We start from the raw sequence: 13,424 nt of genomic DNA on the forward strand, positions 1-13,424 counted from the left end.
AAGTAATCAGTTATATCAGTGCGTATTTCTTCCTTGCATACCTCATCTAAGAGTGCCTGTGGGGGCAGCCTCCAGGAGAATTCCTTCCGTGTAGTGTTGGGCAATGAAAGAGTCAGAAGACATGGCGAGTGATCCGATATAGTCCTCGGTAAATGCGTAACCTCTACAACCCAGCTGGCCATATCTTTTGTCATTAGCCAATAATCTAACCAAGACCAGGCACAACGGTTTTGCGAAAAGCACGTGCCCTCTCTAGTCAGTGGGTTATGCAGACGCCAAATATCCACCATGTCGCTCTCCTCTAACAGGGCATTTAATACTTTGCTAGCTGCGGGGTGATGTGTCCTCGCCGTGCCCTGTCTGTCCAAGTTGTCATGTAGAATGGCATTGAAGTCTCAACCCCATAGGGTTGTGGTGCAGCCGGTGGCTCTAACTTTAGCCCAAACGTCCTGAAAGAACTCAGGTGAGTCTGTGTTGGGGCCATATAGCGCTACAACTGTCAGCAAAGTGCCTCCCAAATAGCCCAGGAGAATTAAATAACGGCCATCAGGGTCTATGTAGACCTCCCTCTCCCTCCAGTCTAGGCCACGTTACACCAGCATTGCTACTCCTCTGGAGTAGTTCGAATACACTGATGCATACGTCGAGCCCCATCACCTGTTTCTGAGTTTTGTCGAGAGTTGGGATCGGAGATGAGCCTCCTGTATCAGGCATAAGTTAATATTGTGTCTTGTGAGGTATGCGTGAACTAACCTGATCTTCCTGCTGTCATTTAGGCCTCGTATGTTCCATGTTAAACAATTCACCCTAGTCTCGTGTTCATCATTAAGGTTACATATGTGTCATCGCTGCTCCCCATCTGACATAAAGATCTGTCTCTAAGTCCTGCAGCAATCCAATCCCTTAATCGTCGTACACCAACAAACAAACCCAAAACAACCCCTTGCCCAAACCCCCCCCCACCCATATCAACCCCCCAATCAGGTTGAGACATGATCCCCCCCCAGAAAAGACCCAAAACAGAATATTTCAGGGAAATTTCCCATGGGGACGTATGAGTACCGGCACACTTCCCTACCGTAGCAGGGCGGCCAAGAAACTGCAAGAGACTAAACCTGCAATGTGACTTACTAAACAATGTATGCGGATGTAAGGTAAAAGTGACTGACACCATCCCCCGTCATGCAGTTACAAGCAAATATCCCTCTCCAGCCGCCGAATCAAACTAATGCAAGCAAGTCTAAGTGTGTAGGTACATATGAGACCCAGCATATATACTGCTGTAAACTGCGATAAAGTATTTTAGCAATAAAAAACAAATTACAATCATATGTCACATAGAAAATCAAAAGGCAGTCTCCTGAACCTAAACACAAAGAATAACATTGTCCAAGATTACGAGTAAATATTGTATGAATGAGGTACAAAGATTACAATAGCCCACTATTCAGTCATTGTCAATTAGCTGACGATCCGTTGCTTTGGCCGAGCCCGGGCCAGTCTTGTTCCGCTTTTCACTCACGTGTTTGGCAAATTTCAAGGCAGATTTGGCGTCTGTGAAAAAATGAGCAGTCCCATCATAAGAAACCTTAAGTTTAGCAGGATAGAGCAGAGCATACGGTATCTTCGCCTGCAGTAGGATCTTCTTTGCCGGCAAGAATTCTCTCGTAGCTGCCTGCACCGCAGGGGTGAAGTCTGGGTAGAAAGCAACTTGGTTTCCTTGATGTATTATTGTTCCCATCGTGCGAGCCTGGCGCAACACCACATCTTGATCCTGATAGTTTAAAATCTTTGCCAATATGGGCCGTGGAGGGGACCCCACCGGTGGTTGTGCTCTCAGAGTACGGTGGGCCCTCTCCACCGCAAAGACCGGTGACAGGTGCGCGGCAAAAAGGTCCCTAAGCAAATCCACCACATGGACTTTCATCTTTATAATCGCCATCGTCTCCGGCACTCCAGTGATGCGTAGATTGTTTCGACGCGATCTGGCCTCTAAGTCTTTGTTCTTAGCTCGGATCACATTTAGGAGCCGGTCTAGCTGTGACATTTGGTCCTTGGTTTCCACCTGAAACTCATGAATGTCAGTATGTTTATTTTCTAAGACTTCCAGCCTATGTTCGTGCACTCCGACCTGAGTTTTCACCGATTCCATCTGTGTTCTTAAGGTGTCCAATTTGGCGTCAATAGTGTGCAGGCTGGAACGCATCTCCAACATAATTGCTCGCAGGTCTGCGCCCTGGTCTTCGTTGTGCCCATCAGCGGACCCGCCCTGGTCTTCGTTGTGCCCATCAGCGGACCCCCCAGCGGCCGTCTCTGTGTCCGACTCCTGTTGCCTAGTGGATCGTTGATGCTCAAAATTAAGTTTGGGCTGTTTGGCATCCTGTTTTCCCATGGTGAGGCGGGGTAACTAGCACTTCCACTGCACCGTAGGTTCCTGGCACACAACCTTCAAATGCAGGCGTCGCGGTCTACCCACACAAAATGCGACTCTCCGGTTCCCACAGGTAACCAATATATAGTATGACTTATCAATTAGCACCACAGATCCAGCCGAAGTCGCTTATGGCATAGAACATCTAGGGCCTCACCTCCGAGTACGACCAACAACAGGTAGCTCGCCAAGGCACAGACACCACGCCACTGTAACAAGACTCACCACGTCGTATCCACGTATACTATGGCGGGATTCTCACAGGCTAGACGACAGATCATCCATGTTACTCAATCTGCATCAACCACTGAGAGTCCTCTCACCAGCCCATATAGTGTGTTGGAATCGCAGAATGGCGGGAGACCAGAGCGCTAATGTCGATGTGACTCACTAGCTCCAAGTCCTCGGGGTGACCCTCTATCATATCGCCGGGCTCTCCTACCGCGCAGAGCGGCTTCTCCAAGTGTTCAGCTGGCCCACGCTGTGCAGTGTTTACAGGCGTCGTTGCTCCGGCAATATGGGCAATGTTACCGCTGCACAGTTAAAATGGCGCCGTGGTGGTGTAGCGCCGCACCAGCTCACCAGACCTCCTTTAGCCACTCACCGGGCAGCGGCAACAATGACGGGCCTCTGCGCGTCTTCCTTCCACAACTGGCCACTACCCAGCCGGGTTGGCCGACACTCCTGTTTAGGCCTGCGCTAAATCCACGGTCTCACGTAGAAGGGGGCGGCCGCATCGCGGCTCCACAAAGAACTCGCCTCACCTCGCTCTCCTCATCGCGGCTTCTGGAGGTCACATCCAATCAAGCAGACCTTGTGTTGGGAACGTTCTCTGTTGGATGGCGGCATTGTCGGGTCGCTCCACGCCTTATCCCAGGATCCGACAGCAGCAGCACCGGCGTGATTCGCCAGACCCACCTAGGCCCGCAATGGATCCTCGGCTTTGAGTGCTCAAGGCGGCCGGGTCTTGGCTCCAGCAAAATCTGTCTGTAGTACCCTCACCACACTGCGGAGCACAAATCTCAGCGATCTGGCATCGGACACGGCCCAATCTCCCTCCGCTTGTGGCCGCAAGTATTACGCCTCCAGCGATGTTGTCAAAGCAGAAATTTGGCTCTACATAATTAGCGAATTTATGAAGGATGGGTTCTCGGCCGGCGGAGCTCGCTCACAGAGCAGCCATTCCGCAGCACGGCAAGCCACGCCCCCCCATCCATGCTACCACACTTGAAAGACCATAGAGACGACACATCTGTGTTATTCGGAATGTTTAATGCACATTCAGTGGAGTGTTGCATCTGGGGCAGTACAGGGCCATGCACGCCCCACTTTCAAATGTTAGCCCGTGGAGGGACAGACAGAGTCACTCAAGGAATGACCAGTCCAAAGGAAGTGGAAGAGTTCAGTCCACAGTCTAATAGCAGTGTCATTGGCGATCAAACAGGTTATGGCAGTCCTTGTCGAGGTCCAAGGTGAGTGTCGCAGAGTGTATCGGGGGACAGTGGAAGGTGATGATGCAGATGGCAGGACCAAGCTGAAACCGTCCGTGATCCGGAGATGGATGCTACTGCGTCCTTCTGACCACGAGGGCAGATTCATCCGCATCTTTGTCCTCTGCTGTGTCATGTGCCTCACGTGTGGGTGGTGCTGGCCTTCCTCCAGCACTGTGTGGCAGTGACACCTCAGGGGCCGGAGGTGGAATGTCTGCCGCACTGTGTGGCACTGACACTTCAGGGGAAGGAGATGTGGATGTAGTGGTAGCAGCAGCCATGAGGATGGTTTTGAGGTCATTGTGGAACCCAGCTACCTCTCACCGGTGTGCAACCGTGGCAGCCCTTTTTTAAGCATTGGCCCGCACCATGTTCTCCATGAGCCTCCGCATGAGTCCCAACTCCCGGGCGAGCTCGCTGGAGCCACTCTGACTGGACAGTCATTCTTGTCTCACAGTCAGGACTCTGGCGATGTCAGCCATGGTTCATTGGAGGGCATGGAGCAGACTGTCGGTGTCCGTTAGGGACCATGAGTGGTCCCTGATGGGACTTAGACACCCACGTATGGCATCTAGTTTGTCTGCCATGCGGTCAAAGCCCACCCACACCTGTTCAGCCAGCTGCTCCTTGGATCCAAACACACGGCGTTGGAAGGCCATGTGTTCTTCTTGGGTTTCCTGGGAGGCAGCCGTGGCGGTGGGTGCTGCCTGCAGTGTGGTCTGTGCAGGGTTGCTGCAGCTGGGCTGCCCTGCTCCTGGAGGTGTGCTGCGGAGACTGTCAATGAACTCTTGGAGGGCGTCGGAGTGAAAGGTGTCGTGGTCCTCTTCGTCATCAAAGAAGAGAGGTTGGGACTGCTCTGCAGGAGGTGGTGATTATCCCTCTGCAATGTGAAGGGGGATGCAGTTTAACAATGTGTTCACATGTGTGTAGTCGCATTTACATACAGACTGCATGACTGTGTACATCGTGGCTGTTTTGGAGGGGCTGCCCATTTGCTGCAGGACTGTGGACATTTCGACAACATCACAGCTGTGTGTTTGTACGTGTACGTTACCAAATCACATTTCCCTGCAATGCCACGTGTGATTGGCCAGTGTCTACACCCAGTCGGCACCAGCTGTATCCTCTGTTCTGTGGTGAGAGTGTGGCGGTTTGTGCCACTTCGTTGTCACTGTTGATGTGCTGTGCACGTGATGTCTGTGTACCGCGTTTGGGGGGAGTCGCCCCTGCTGCTCTGATTTTGCTGCCCCTTATCCCTTACATGTGGTGTGCCTCTGACTTCTGTGCTCATACAGTGCTGAAATGTTGCATACTTGGGTACATAGTCCTCTTGGTGGGAGTTGGGGTCTGGGGCATGGTTTGTCTGATAATGTGCTGTACTTACTTGTGCATGTGTGCCATTGTGTCCATCTCCCCCCGTCCCCCCAGTCCCTGGTCCTTACTCACCCTCTTGCTGTTGTGTCCGGTCCTGTTGAGCAGTGTCCAGTCCCCCAACTCCAGCCACCCTCTCCCCACTGATGACTGTTGACACCATTTCCTCCATGTCGTCCAGCTCCTCCTGTGGCGCAGGACTGCCACTTCTAGTCTGCATTGCTGCCTTCCGGTTGTTGGCGAGTTTCAGCTTGGTTTTTCGCTTGACGTCATTCCAGCGCCTCTTGACCTCGTCCATTGTCCTCTTCAGGACTCCAACTGCATTCACCTTGTCCACGATGGCCTGCCATAGTCCATATTTTGTTGCCAATGACACAGTGGAGGTAACGAACAGTTGTTGATGGTGTTCGACCATCTCCGTTATCAGGATCCTGTTCTCCTGCGGACTGAATCGCTTCTTCCTGCTCTTCTTCTCATTGGCCTTCCCTGAAGCCGAGGTCCCAGGCAGGTCCTCCGGGGGGCTTGTGGGGTTCTGGATCCCCTCCATACTTGTTTTGGCAACATCCATGGTTCTTCGCTGTAGTTTGGCATTTGTCTCTTTTTTTCTACTTTTATGGTGATTTTTCCTGCCTGACGAGTGTGGATTGCAGGCCTGTGGCCGGTTTTCGCTGATTTTTTAATCGCGATTGGCCTCATCGCAGCTTTTTTTGCGCTAGTGTTTCACAGTTTTGCGGCGTGGCGTTGATTTTAACGTGGCCATTTGATGCGTTGTCTGGTGACTGTCGCATTGTACCGCCGTGTTGTGAATACCTGGTTAACAAGGCGTAAATTTCCCGCGATGTACTGCGATGTTGAGGGTTGTGTTAAGTAACTTTTGTGATGGTTATCACACGTTCTTGAGAATATGCCCCAAATTGTTTTTGGTGACCAAGTTCATCTTATAGTCACGATGAATACATATAATGTATGGTACGACTGAACTAGGCAACAAACATAGACCACATTTCTTTTTAACAGTAGAACTAATTGTTGATCTGAATCTCTAGCAGTGGCCATTAGTTAATATATTTTATTCAAGTCACTGTACAAGCCATTATAATAATCACGTTTGGACAGAGCTAATGCCGATATACCAGATTTTTGAAGATTTGTGGGAATGTAGGGTAGCATTTTCCTCAAGATCTTCAAAAGGTAGAAAACCAAAGTAGCCATATGATTAACCTGATTTTGAATGAAAGTAGTTTGTCAAAAATGGCACCAAGATTCTTTACCATTTCCACTCGGGGCAGGACTGGACCTATATCTTGTGGCCGCCATCAGTCAGGAGACCAAAAGTTGGTGTTGGGCCAAATCCCATCCTTTCCAAAATTCTGAAGAGATATGGCCATTCAAGCGAGTCGAATGCCTTTGTGGCATCTAAGAAGACCGCCGCTGCCTGTACATTAGGGTGTAAGTAATGTAAAACTGAGAATACCGTTCTGAGGTTGTGAGAACTGGATCTACCGGGTATAAAGCCCGACTGATCCGGTAGCGCTATTATGGTGAGTAGAGGTTGCAGCCTATTCGCTATCAGCTTTGCCAAAATTTTAACGTCCACATTGATAAGTGACAGTGGTCTGTAGGAGTCCAGGTCAGTTTCCGATTTGCCTGGCTTTAGTAAAGTAATAATGCTAGCTTTGCACATTGACTGAGGTAATATACCTGTGTCATGTGCTTCACCATATACCGCGAGCAGTTTGGACGCCAACTCCTCCACATAGATTTTGTAGAAGGCGGTTGTCAGACCATCCGACCCAGGGGCCTTATCTAGAGGCAAACTAGTGATAACATCTTTGACGTCTTCAACTGTGAACGGTAGGTGCACATATTCCCTGTGCCTATCATTAAACCACACCAGCGCCACGGAGTCCAGGAATTCTTGCACACATTCCGGGCAGACAGTTTATTTAGCTGTGTATAGATTGGTATAAAACGAAGAGAACTCATTTAGGATGGCTGAGGAGCCCCTGACAGTGTCCCCACTTCGATTATTAATTTCGGGGACAAAGGCCATGGAACGCGGGGCTCGAAGCATACCAGCCAGTGTCCGCCCTGGTCTATCTCCCTCCCCATATCTCCGGGCTTCAGCATATTTCCCAAGGAATTTTACCTCCCTTTGCGCCTCCTCCTCATATTCTAGCAGCTTAACCTTTAGCTCAGCTAAAAGGGCGGACTCACCCTCAGCATGTATACGCGTCTCCAAGTCCTTAATTTGTGTCTCAATACTACACAAAGTGGTCCTTATGGCCTTGAGTACACCCGCCTGTCGAGAGATACATTGACCCCTAATGACCACCTTGAATGCTTCCCATAATGAGGCCTCAGTGTCAATGGTCCCCGTGTCGAGCGTGAAGTAATCAGTTATATCAGTGCGTATTTCTTCCTTGCATACCTCATCTAAGAGTGCCTGTGGGGGCAGCCTCCAGGAGAATTCCTTCCGTGTAGTGTTGGGCAATGAAAGAGTCAGAAGACATGGCGAGTGATCCGATATAGTCCTCGGTAAATGCGTAACCTCTACAACCCAGCTGGCCATATCTTTTGTCATTAGCCAATAATCTAACCAAGACCAGGCACAACGGTTTTGCGAAAAGCACGTGCCCTCTCTAGTCAGTGGGTTATGCAGACGCCAAATATCCACCATGTCGCTCTCCTCTAACAGGGCATTTAATACTTTGCTAGCTGCGGGGTGATGTGTCCTCGCCGTGCCCTGTCTGTCCAAGTTGTCATGTAGAATGGCATTGAAGTCTCAACCCCATAGGGTTGTGGTGCAGCCGGTGGCTCTAACTTTAGCCCAAACGTCCTGAAAGAACTCAGGTGAGTCTGTGTTGGGGCCATATAGCGCTACAACTGTCAGCAAAGTGCCTCCCAAATAGCCCAGGAGAATTAAATAACGGCCATCAGGGTCTATGTAGACCTCCCTCTCCCTCCAGTCTAGGCCACGTTACACCAGCATTGCTACTCCTCTGGAGTAGTTCGAATACACTGATGCATACGTCGAGCCCCATCACCTGTTTCTGAGTTTTGTCGAGAGTTGGGATCGGAGATGAGCCTCCTGTATCAGGCATAAGTTAATATTGTGTCTTGTGAGGTATGCGTGAACTAACCTGATCTTCCTGCTGTCATTTAGGCCTCGTATGTTCCATGTTAAACAATTCACCCTAGTCTCGTGTTCATCATTAAGGTTACATATGTGTCATCGCTGCTCCCCATCTGACATAAAGATCTGTCTCTAAGTCCTGCAGCAATCCAATCCCTTAATCGTCGTACACCAACAAACAAACCCAAAACAACCCCTTGCCCAAACCCCCCCCCACCCATATCAACCCCCCAATCAGGTTGAGACATGATCCCCCCCCAGAAAAGACCCAAAACAGAATATTTCAGGGAAATTTCCCATGGGGACGTATGAGTACCGGCACACTTCCCTACCGTAGCAGGGCGGCCAAGAAACTGCAAGAGACTAAACCTGCAATGTGACTTACTAAACAATGTATGCGGATGTAAGGTAAAAGTGACTGACACCATCCCCCGTCATGCAGTTACAAGCAAATATCCCTCTCCAGCCGCCGAATCAAACTAATGCAAGCAAGTCTAAGTGTGTAGGTACATATGAGACCCAGCATATATACTGCTGTAAACTGCGATAAAGTATTTTAGCAATAAAAAACAAATTACAATCATATGTCACATAGAAAATCAAAAGGCAGTCTCCTGAACCTAAACACAAAGAATAACATTGTCCAAGATTACGAGTAAATATTGTATGAATGAGGTACAAAGATTACAATAGCCCACTATTCAGTCATTGTCAATTAGCTGACGATCCGTTGCTTTGGCCGAGCCCGGGCCAGTCTTGTTCCGCTTTTCACTCACGTGTTTGGCAAATTTCAAGGCAGATTTGGCGTCTGTGAAAAAATGAGCAGTCCCATCATAAGAAACCTTAAGTTTAGCAGGATAGAGCAGAGCATACGGTATCTTCGCCTGCAGTAGGATCTTCTTTGCCGGCAAGAATTCTCTCGTAGCTGCCTGCACCGCAGGGGTGAAGTCTGGGTAGAAAGCAACTTGGTTTCCTTGATGTATTATTGTTCCCATCGTGCGAGCCTGGCGCAACACCACATCTTGATCCTGATAGTTTAAAATCTTTGCCAATATGGGCCGTGGAGGGGACCCCACCGGTGGTTGTGCTCTCAGAGTACGGTGGGCCCTCTCCACCGCAAAGACCGGTGACAGGTGCGCGGCAAAAAGGTCCCTAAGCAAATCCACCACATGGACTTTCATCTTTATAATCGCCATCGTCTCCGGCACTCCAGTGATGCGTAGATTGTTTCGACGCGATCTGGCCTCTAAGTCTTTGTTCTTAGCTCGGATCACATTTAGGAGCCGGTCTAGCTGTGACATTTGGTCCTTGGTTTCCACCTGAAACTCATGAATGTCAGTATGTTTATTTTCTAAGACTTCCAGCCTATGTTCGTGCACTCCGACCTGAGTTTTCACCGATTCCATCTGTGTTCTTAAGGTGTCCAATTTGGCGTCAATAGTGTGCAGGCTGGAACGCATCTCCAACATAATTGCTCGCAGGTCTGCGCCCTGGTCTTCGTTGTGCCCATCAGCGGACCCGCCCTGGTCTTCGTTGTGCCCATCAGCGGACCCCCCAGCGGCCGTCTCTGTGTCCGACTCCTGTTGCCTAGTGGATCGTTGATGCTCAAAATTAAGTTTGGGCTGTTTGGCATCCTGTTTTCCCATGGTGAGGCGGGGTAACTAGCACTTCCACTGCACCGTAGGTTCCTGGCACACAACCTTCAAATGCAGGCGTCGCGGTCTACCCACACAAAATGCGACTCTCCGGTTCCCACAGGTAACCAATATATAGTATGACTTATCAATTAGCACCACAGATCCAGCCGAAGTCGCTTATGGCATAGAACATCTAGGGCCTCACCTCCGAGTACGACCAACAACAGGTAGCTCGCCAAGGCACAGACACCACGCCACTGTAACAAGACTCACCACGTCGTATCCACGTATACTATGGCGGGATTCTCACAGGCTAGACGACAGATCATCCATGTTACTCAATCTGCATCAACCACTGAGAGTCCTCTCACCAGCCCATATAGTGTGTTGGAATCGCAGAATGGCGGGAGACCAGAGCGCTAATGTCGATGTGACTCACTAGCTCCAAGTCCTCGGGGTGACCCTCTATCATATCGCCGGGCTCTCCAACCGCGCAGAGCGGCTTCCCCAAGTGTCCAGCTGGCCCACGCTGCGCAGTGTTTACAGGCGTCGTTGCTCCGGCAATATGGGCAATGTTACCGCTGCACAGTTAAAATGGCGCCGTGGTGGTGTAGCAGCTCACCAGACCTCCTTTAGCCACTCACCGGGCAGCGGCAACAATGACGGGCCTCTGCGCGTCTTCCTTCCACAACTGGCCACAACCCAGCCGGGTTGGCCGACACTCCCGTTTAGGCCTGCGCTAAATCCATGGTCTCACGTAGAAGGGGGCGGCCGCATCGCGGCTCCACAAAGAACTCGCCTCACCTCGCTCTCCTCGTCGCGGCTTCCGGAGGTCACATCCAATCAAGCAGACCTTGTGTTGGGAACGTTCTCTGTTGGATGGCGGCATTGTCGGGTCACTCCACGCCTTATCCCAGGATCCGACAGCAGCAGCACCGGCGTGATTCGCCAGACCCACCTAGGCTCGCAATGGATCCTCGGCTTTGAGTGCTCAACGCGGCCGGGTCTTGGCTCCAGCAAAATCTGTCTGTAGTACCCTCACCACACTGCGGAGCACAAATCTCAGCGATCTGGCATCGGACATGGCCCAATCTCCCTCCGCTTGTGGCCGCAAGTATTACGCCTCCAGCGATGTTGTCAAAGCAGAAATGTGGCTCTACATAATGAGCAGATTTATGAAGGATAGGTTCTCGGCCGGCGGAGCTCGCTCACAGAGCAGCCATTCCACAGCACGGCAAGCCACGCCCCCCCATCCATGCTACCACACTTGAAAGACCATAGAGATGACACATCTGTATGATTCGGAATTTTTAATGCACATTCAGTGGAGTGTTGCATCTGGGGCAGTACAGGGCCATGCAAGCCCCACTTTCAAATGTTAGCCCGTGGAGGGCCAGCCAGAGTCACTCAAGGAATGACCAGTCCAAAGGAAGTGGAAGAGTTCAGTCCGCAGTCTAATGGCAGTGTCATTGGCGATCAAACAGGTTATGGCAGTCCTTGTCGAGGTCCAAGGTGAGTGTCGCAGAGTGTATCGGGGGACAGTGGAAGGTGATGATGCAGATGGCAGGACCAAGCTGAAACCGTCCGTGATCCGGAGATGGATGCTACTGCGTCCTTCTGACCACGAGGGCAGATTCATCCGCATCTTTGTCCTCTGCTGTGTCATGTGCCTCACGTGTGGGTGGTGCTGGCCTTTCTCCAGCACTGTGTGGCAGTGACACCTCAGGGGCCGGAGGTGGAATGTCTGCCGCACTGTGTGGCACTGACACTTCAGGGGAAGGAGATGTGGATGTAGTGGTAGCAGCAGCCATGAGGATGGTTTTGAGGTCATTGTGGAACCCAGCTACCTCTCACCGGTGTGCAACCGTGGCAGCCCTTCTTTCCGCATTGGCCCGCTCCATGTTCTCCATGAGCCTCCGCATGAGTCCCAACTCCCGGTCGAGCTCGCTGGAGCCACTCTGACTGGACAGTCATTCTTGTCTCACAGTCAGGACTCTGGCGATGTCAGCCATGGTTCATTGGAGGGCATGGAGCGGACTGTCGGTGTCCGTTAGGGACCATGAGTGGTCCCTGATGGGACTTAGACACCCACGTATGGCATCTAGTTTGTCTGCCATGCGGTTGAAGCCCACCCACACCTGTTCAGCCAGCTGCTCCTTGGATCCAAACACATGGCGTTGGAAGGCCATGTGTTCTTCTTGGGTTTCCTGGGAGGCAGCCGTGGCGGTGGGTGCTGCCTGCAGTGTGGTCTGTGCAGGGTTGTTGCAGCTGGGCTGCCCTGCTCCTGGAGGTGTGCTGCGGAGACTGTCAATGAACTCTTGGAGGGCGTCGGAGTGAAAGGTGTCGTGGTCCTCTTCGTCATCAAAGAAGAGAGGTTGGGACTGCTCTGCAGGAGGTGGTGATTATCCCTCTGCAATGTGAAGGGGGATGCAGTTTAACAATGTGTTCACATGTGTGTAGTCGCATTGTACATGTTTACATACAGACTGCATGACTGTGTACATCGTGGCTGTTTTGGAGGGGCTGCCCATTTGCTGCAGGACTGTGGACATTTCGACAACATCACAGCTGTGTGTTTGTACGTGTACATTACCAAATCACATTTCCCTGCAATGCCACTTGTGATTGGCCAGTGTCTACACCCAGTCGGCACCAGCTGTATCCTCTGTTCTGTGGTGAGAGTGTGGCGGTTTGTGCCACTTCGTTGTCACTGTTGATGTGCTGTGCACGTGATGTCTGTGTACCGCGTTTGGGGGGAGTCGCCCCTGCTGCTCTGATTTTGCTGCCCCTTATCCCTTACATGTGGTGTGCCTCTGACTTCTGTGCTCATACAGTGCTGAAATGTTGCATACTTGGGTACATAGTTCTCTTGGTGGGAGTTGGGGTCTGGGGCATGGTTTGTCTGATAATGTGCTGTACTTACTTGTGCATGTGTGCCATTGTGTCCATCTCCCCCCGTCCCCCCAGTCCCTGGTCCTTACTCACCCTCTTGCTGTTGTGTCCGGTCCTGTTGAGCAGTGTCCAGTCCCCCAACTCCAGCCACCCTCTCCCCACTGATGACTGTTGACACCATTTCCTCCATGTCGTCCAGCTCCTCCTGTGGCGCAGGACTGCCACTTCTAGTCTGCATTGCTGCCTTCCGGTTGTTGGCGAGTTTCAGCTTGGTTTTTCGCTTGACGTCATTCCAGCGCCTCTTGACCTCGTCCATTGTCCTCTTCAGGACTCCAACTGCATTCACCTTGTCCACGATGGCCTGCCATAGTCCATATTTTGTTGCCAATGACACAGTGGAGGTGACGAACAGTTGTTGATGGTGTTCGACCATCTCCGTTATCAGGATCCTGTTCTCCTGCGGACTG

This window comes from Triturus cristatus, chromosome 2_1 (assembly GCF_964204655.1).
Source record: "Triturus cristatus chromosome 2_1, aTriCri1.1, whole genome shotgun sequence".
In the NCBI taxonomy this organism is placed as follows: Eukaryota; Metazoa; Chordata; class Amphibia; order Caudata; family Salamandridae; genus Triturus; species Triturus cristatus.